Raw genomic sequence first — 8,073 nt, 5'->3', positions numbered from 1 at the left:
TGAATGATTTAGTCTTTCCATTAATTTAATGGTGGGAACTGCAATCCCAGGAAAAAAAACAAAATGTATCAGATTGAACACATGCAAATACATTTTGAAAAAATCAATTTACAATGCAATTCTATTATTAAGGGTTTTTGTTTGAAATGTAACATTGGTAGAAAATTCATTGGCATCATTGGCATCCTTCAGTCTCAAAAGACTATGGTATCATGCTCTGGAAAGAGTTCCTTAAATGCCGTATGCAAAACTGGAATAATCTCTCCAGAGCATGAGACCTGGGTAGATTAGTATAGACCAGAGATAGGCAAAGTTGGCTCTTCTATGACTTGTGGACTTCTACTCCCAGAATTCCTGAGCCAATCATGCTAGCTCAGGAATTCTGGGAGTTGAAGTCCAGATGTCAGAGAAGAGCCAACTTTGCCTACCCCTGGGGAGGATAGTCTGTTACCCAAGCAGCATATTCCCCCCTCTCCATGTCTCTGAAATAATCCAATGGAAGGCAAAGCCAATATGATTGGTTCCAGCTACGTCACAAGAGTTATCAGAACGTGGCTGTACACAGTCACGAACTGCTTCCAGGACTCTGGCTCTGGATTTTGCCTCAAAGTTTACTCCTGAAGCCTTGGTATTAATTAGGTGCCAGAATTTTAATTATTTTGTTCATCTACAAATTCTTGCTCTGTTTCTACTCTCCTGCAAAAGTAAAAAATGTTATTATAAAAATTCACAGTTCTATCACATCTTCTAAGCATTTTCCCACGAGCCCAATACCCAATCTTCTCAGTCTCTTTCTACTAATGCTTTTTAAAAATGTATATATATCTCACTTTTAATATTTTTACAAATAACTCAGTAGTAAATATATCCAACACACCTTCCTATTTCCCCCATAACAACAGCCTTATGAAGTGAGTTGGTCTGGCTTTCATGGATAAGACAAGACCTGAACCAGGGATGGGTTCTAACTTATTTCTCTTCTGGTTCCTCCCCCGCTGTTTGGCGGCACCCCGTGGCCGCATGCACACTTCATGCAGTGCATATACACAGTGACAGAAAATCCAAACCTTCCCCCCAAAAAAAAGCCAAAAACAAGATGGCAACCATATGCACATTGCCAGAAACTCAGCTTCTGTGCATGTGGAGAAGGGGGGGAAATGGAAATTTAAAAAAATTAAACCAATTCCAAAAATCTTTTTTAAAAAAGATGTTAGATACCACTGATTGGCACTGAACAAACCGGTTCCATGACATCGTTGTGACATCATCAGCGGGTCACTACTGGTTCAGGAAAACCGATCCGAACTGGGAGGAACCCATCTCTGGCCTCAACTTATGATGTGCTGCTTTCTAAGCTAGTTTTTTAACCACTACACCAAACTTTTGCCAATCTTCTTGGTGGTCCATAACCCCAGCTCCTTATCTATCTAGTATCGTTAATTTCAGAATTTACAATAACTGTAAATTTTGTATGTTTCATTGAATGTTAATGTAGGGGGAAATGGTACCTGTAAATTACACTGAATTTATATTATCATCCTATATACATCACTACAGATAATCAGGGAGACCATCATCAAATGATAAGGCACACAGCTGGCCATTAGATATCTTAATTCCCATTTCACATACACTTACAGTACAAAATGGAGAACAACAGAAACAAACAAAAAAGCTGTCCTGAAAACATCCAGCCATAAATTCGGACTTGGACTTTCATGCAGGCCTCTGCTGCCAGCTAGTAGTCAACTAAGGTTTTGCAGTCACAATCTGAGAGCCCTAAAGGAAAGGACCTTTGGCCTGAGAGCACAGTGATCCTTCGAGTATCGCGAGGGTTCCGTTCCAAGACCCCTCGCGATAATCGATTTTTCGCGATGTAGGGTTGCGGAAGTAAAAACACCATCTGCGCATGCGCGCCCTTTTTTTTCATGGCCGTCACCCACCCACCCAGCCGCTCGCTTGCCGCTTGCCCGTTCGCCCGCCCGGCCGCTCGCTTGCCCGTTCACCCGCCCGCCCGCTCGCTTGCCGCTTGCCCGTTCACCCGCCCACCCGGCTGCTCACTTGCCGCTTGCCGCTTGCCCATTCACCCGCCTGCCCGGCTGCTCGCTTGCCGCTTGCCGCTTGCCCGTTCACCCGCCCGCCCGGCTGCTCACTTGCCACTTGCCGGTTCACCCGCCCACCCGGCTGCTCGCTTGCCGCTTGCCGGTTCACCCACCCGCCCGGCTGCTCGCTTGCCGCTTGCCCGTTCACCCGCCCGCCTGCTCGCTTGCCGCTTGCCCGTTCACCCGCCTGCCTGGCTGCTCGCTTGCCGCTTGCCCGTTCACCCGCCCGCCCGGCTGCTCGCTTGCCGCTTGCCGCTTGCCCGTCACCCGCCCACCCAGCCGCTCGCTTGCCGCTTGCCCGTTCACCCGCCCGCCCGGCCGCTCGCTTGCCGCTTGCCACTTGCCCGTCACCCGCCCACCCAGCCGCTCGCTTGCCGATTGCCACTTGCCCCGTTCACCCGCCTGCCCGGCTGCTCGCTTGCCGCTTGCCCGTTCACCCGCCCGCCCGGCTGCTCGCTTGCCGCTTGCCGCTTGCCCGTTCACCCCGCCCGGCTGCTCGCTTGCCACTTGCCGCTTGCCCGTCACCCGCCCACCCAGCCGCTCACTTGCCGCTTGCCGCTTGCCCGTTCACCCGCCCACCCGGCTGCTCGCTTGCCGCTCGAGAGCAAGAGGGGGAGAGATAGAGAAAGAGAGAGAAGGAAAGAAAGAGATGAGAGAGGGAAGAAGAGAGTGTGAGAGAGGAAGAAGCAAGATAGAGAAAGAGAGAGAGAAAGAAAGATGAGAAAGGAAAGGAGTGACGTCATCGGGTGGAAAAATCGCGATATAGCGTTTCGCGAAGATTGAGATCGCGAAAATCGAGGGATCACTGTATTGACTTCTCATTCAATAACATAGATTCTGTCAAATCATTCAAGAGACAATTATTGAAGAACTGCAAGCTTTACATATACAGTTGGGGATGCTCAGACACAGGCATTGCTCAGGAGCAAATTCATGCTCCAAAGCAGAACTCTTAAGTGGAAACTTGAGGGCGATTCGTGTAATCCTTGACTTTCGTGTAATTCGTGTAATCCGTTGTTAGCACCTCCATGGTCATGTGATCAAAATTTGTGTGCTTGCCAACTGGCATGTATTTATGGCTAGTATTGGGCGAACCAAACTTACATAGTTTGGGCCTGTGCCGAACTTTGCAGTGCTCGGCATACCGAACCCGAACCCGGACTTTTAAAAAAGTCTGGGTTCAGGTTTGGCATTCGCTCAAACACCACGGTGGGAGGGAGGGGGAGGCAGGGATGGCTCTGACTCAGTGAAGCTGGCTGAAGGAACTCTGGGAGTTGAAGTCCACAAGTCTTAAAAGTAGCCAAGATTGGACTAAACAAATAAGGAAGCAGGAAACAAAACCAAAGTCTGCACCAATCGCCTGTTGTGCCCATTGCCCAGGGCAGCCTTAGCTCACTCCGGCGCTCTTTGGAAAGGGAAGGAGGGTGGGTTCTGTGTTGACATATGCCCCGCCCTCCCATCTTCCGCCATAGCAGCCCGCGGCTGCCTGTCAGACAAAACCTCCTTTCTTTCTCTTCTTCCTCCACCGACATTCAAAGGACCGCCCCCCACGCCTCCTCTTTGTCCGCTGTTTCCCCCCCGCTGTTTCTTCACTTTGCTGGCATGCAGCCCTGGAAAGAAAGCAATCTCTCTTCCCCTGTGTTTTCTGGAGCACAGGGCAGCATTGGGAAACGAAGGAACGAAGAGGCTTTAGGGAGGGGGTGGAGAAATTCCTCCTCTTCCTTCTCCTCTTCCTCCTCCCTTCCTCCTCCTCCTCCTCCTCCTTCTCCTTTCTTTCTCTTCTTCCTCTACCTGCATTCAAAGGACCACCCCCCACGCCTCCTGTTTGTCTGCTGTTTCCCCCCACTGTTTCCCCCCTTTGCTGGCATGCGGTCCTGGAAAGAAAGCGATCTCTCTTCCCCTGTGTTTTCTGGAGCGCAGGGCAGTGCTGGTACAGCTTGGGGAAGGAAGGAACGAAGGGACTTTGGGGAGGGGGCGGAGGGGTTGGTTACGGGATTTCTTTCATCTCTTCCCCTTCTCCTTCTCCTCTTCCTTTCCTCTCTTCCTCCTCCTTTCTTTCTCTTCCTCCTCCATCCAGCTCTGCCCATCCTGCCCCATGAGCATCCTTCTAATTCCTCAGGTGGGCCAGGAGTGCTCCGAGCTCTGGTCCTGTGTCAAGCACAGCTGCCAGTGGGGTTTCCCCTCAGCCTGACATCCACACAGGCTGGGTGGGAGGGACTGAAAAATCCTTCTGTTAACGTGCCTCCAAAGCCAAGGGAGGGGGAAAAAAGAGACTTGGCCATTGGAAGGGGGGGATGTTGAACTGCAGAAATTGGTCTGTGGTCCCGAGCTGTGTGGCATTCATTCCGCTACCTCCTTTTTCTCCCCACCCGCTCGTGCGCGCCCTCGTCCCCAACAGAGGTGGAGAAAGGCGAATGTTGAGGAGGGCACGCATGAGCGGGTGGGGAGGAGGAGGCGGCAGAATGAATGCCGCGCAGCCCAGGACCACAGCACTGCGACCCCAGACCAAGTTCTGATGATGGCGTCAGGATGGTTCTACCATAGAATCTCTGCCTCTGTATCTATTATATTAGATTATTATAACCAGAGGTGGAATTCAGTGGGTTTGGAACAGTTCGGGCAAAGCAGTAGTGGAAATTTTGACTATTTTAGAGAACCAGCAATTACCACCTCTCACTGAGCCTGCCCCCACCCTGCCCTGTCACTCCTCACTTCCCCGGCATAGCACACTGTGTGGCACTTGTCGATCACACAGTTTCTGCTCCGCGACTTGCCTGCCTTCTGACATGGTACCTGCGGCCCAACTGAGCTGTCCTGATCTGCCTGCATGGGTAAGTAAGCCTGAGAGTCATACTAGCCACCTCTTCATAGTCCCTGGCCTCCATCTTGCCTGGCTTGCTTCACTGCTGCGGCTCCATGCAGGCCGCAGCACTTGCAGCCTAGCGAGCTGCCCTCACCGTCCCCAGCCTCCAACTTCCTGCTTTGCTTCATCACTGATTGCATCCCACATGGTGCCGGGAAGCTGCATGGCTATGCTGGCTGGGAGAACTTCCAATAGGGTTTCTTTGCTTGCCTGATTTCTGTCTCCTTCGCGTTTCTCACCATCATGTGCAAGGATACAAACGTTTGTGGGGCTAAAAAAAATGCACTCAATCAATTCCAACTTCTCACAAAAGAAAAAGATCTCATAAAATTGAAATTCATTTTTTTTTGTACTGCAAACTTTCTTTCCCTGCATACGATGGCAAGAAATGCAAAGGAGCTGGACATCAGGGAGAAAAAGAAATGCTTGGGAGAAATGAGGGTGTCTGGGCAGTGGTAGCTGGGAAAAGCCCTGTGGTGTGGCCTGGGGCAGAAATGGTGAAATGGGAAATGGAGCAGCCCGTGCGAGCTAAGGAGGAACAAAACAGCCCCATCGTGCCACGCCCCCTCCTGCCACCAAGCGTTCCTTCACCTGTGCAGTTTCCCGCCATGTCTGTATTACTTCCCAGAGATTCCCACACTTCCCACACTGCCTGGGAGGCAGGCTGCTTGTCTACACCACTTCCCGGAGCTTCCCGCTTATCTCTGAATGCCGGATGAATTTGCCAATGGTTTCCCAGCACTTCTCCTTGTAGCACTGAGCTGCTTGGCTTTTGAAATCCAGCACTGCTTCTCTAGGTGCTGAGCGGGAGCACACTTAAAATCCAAGAGTGCTGGACTTCAAAAGTCAAGGAACTCAATACTATAAGGAGAAGAAGCACCAAGAAGTCATCAGTAAGTATTAAGTATGAGAGGCTGTATTGTAATGCGCCTGTAGGCCAAAGTTATCCTGTTTTTTGCACCGGCTGAGCATCCCACTGGTGCCACCTTGGCTGGATTTGGCCAGCGGAATGCTACCCTGGTGCACTCTGCTTCCAGTGCTGCTGGTGCCGGCCACGGCCTAAGCCACCCAGGAAAACTCCCTGCTGCCGGTGCAGTTCTGGGATGCTCCACTGCTGCTGCCGCAGGCTTCACAGGCCCTCTTACCAAAAACAACCAGACCATGCCTCTACCATCACTGCCAGGCATGGCAAGCCCTGGATTGTGATTCAGCACACAGGCATTGCTAGAACTGAAGGAGCTGGCCTTCCCCTCTGCCACCAACCATGGGGGGAAGGCAAGGGCAAGGTAAACCCAAACCTCTGCCCAGGCAAGACTTGCCAGCGGGAGTATGTGAGGCTGCAGGGCAAACCTGGCTGGAAGTTGTTTGTAAATCTCCCCAAGAGAGGGAGGGGAAGACGTTTCGCCGCCGTCCATGATTATCTTGGGTACATTTTTATTAGACAGCCTTTCCTAACAGGACTGAATTTTGCTTGTATCACTGTTGGTCTTAATAAGCAACTCATCTCCTTTTTGGTGCTATGCAGTTAATCATGCATTGCTTAATTAGTTTGTTAAGTCCCCATCTCTTCTGAGAGCAAGATAATTATGTTTATGAATTGCTAATATCACCCTCCTGAGTAATTCTGCTTGGAGCACTTTTCATTTTGACAACTTAGGAAAGAAGTGTTGTATTTTGGGTTTACCTGAATTAAATTCAGGTGCAGGCATCAGGGGATGATTAATTTGAAAATGAGCAGTAAAAGAGAAGCATGTTTCCCTCCATAATAGAAAGGAAAGGAAAACATTGTGAACTGTTGAGGAGCTGAGGGATGTGTGTGAGAGTCAGAGAATTTCAAATCAGAAAGATAGTTTTGCATTCCAGTTAAATCAGAAGTGGTTCTTTGTGAAGGATCTGGTGCCCCTCCATGTGAGTGACAATCGAGTTGGCTACACCTACCCAGTCACATGACCATCCGCTGCTGTTCCCAAAGGCCATAACTCACTCACGGCACCATCGCCACACCGAGAGATGCCTGAGGTGCGGGAAAGCAGAAAGCAGGCCACGTGGCCGGAGCTCAGGCAGGCCGCTGTTGCTGCTAACCCCAGCTGCCACTCTAGACGCCACAGCGAGATTTGATTGCTGCACACGGATGTCCTTCCGGCAGCAAGATTTGGGCAAAAATTGCTGGTTTTTACCAGAGTTACGCTGGTTGCGCATTTACAGCACATGCATGTCCGGCAGCAATGGAGCTAGGCTACACACTCCATTTCCTCCACCAGAATGGCATTCCCTGCATTCCAGGGCCTGGCCCATCCCTGTCATATAACCTAGATTATTTAATGTGCACAAAAGAGAAAGGATGTTGAGTGCCTCGTAGATTCTCTATTATTTTGCAACAGAATAATTTCTTTGTGAACAGCCAGCACAATAGTTTGGATTTCCGGGACGTCCTTTTTCTTTTGGATATGATGACATTCTTTCTACCTAAATCACAACTATTTTTTCGCTATTCTGTCTCATAGAATTTGTTTTGCTGCTCCTGATTCCAAGCTTTATGCTTGGAGTCAGGTCCAGGGGTAACCAAAGCTGTCTCTTCTATGACTTATGGACTTCAACTCCCAGAATTCCTGAGCCAATCATGCTAGCTCAGGAATTCTGGGAATTGGAGTCAACATGTCATATAGAAGAGCCAGCTTTGCCTACCCCAGCGCTAGTCAATGCACTTTTACAACAGTTCTGATTTCCTTATTTTTAATCACTCTCTTTGTTTGTATGACCAAATGCTATTTCCATTGTTTAGAAGATTTGTGCCACTGTGCTCCATGCTACATGTTCTTCCCTGTTGTTGGGTAATTAGAGCATCAACTTCAAGTTGGACTACTCCTGCAGACAGCCTTGCAGTGAAAGGCTGTTGTTGACAGGATTGAACAAGGCACAAAGTTGTCTCCATCACTTCCTAATTATTATCATATGACTGATGCTATGTAACTCATAGCTTCTAGTATGGCTGTGGATGCTGGCACATTTTCTTATTTTTCCATTGCATTCTTCCTCCTCTTTCATGTCTGTGACATGAATAAACAGGATATGGTGCATAATATTTATCACGTAGAATAGCTAAAAAAG

This window comes from Erythrolamprus reginae, chromosome 1, assembly GCF_031021105.1.
Source record: "Erythrolamprus reginae isolate rEryReg1 chromosome 1, rEryReg1.hap1, whole genome shotgun sequence".
NCBI classification, from domain to species: domain Eukaryota; kingdom Metazoa; phylum Chordata; class Lepidosauria; order Squamata; family Dipsadidae; genus Erythrolamprus; species Erythrolamprus reginae.
Note: the sequence above shows the minus strand (reverse complement) of the source record.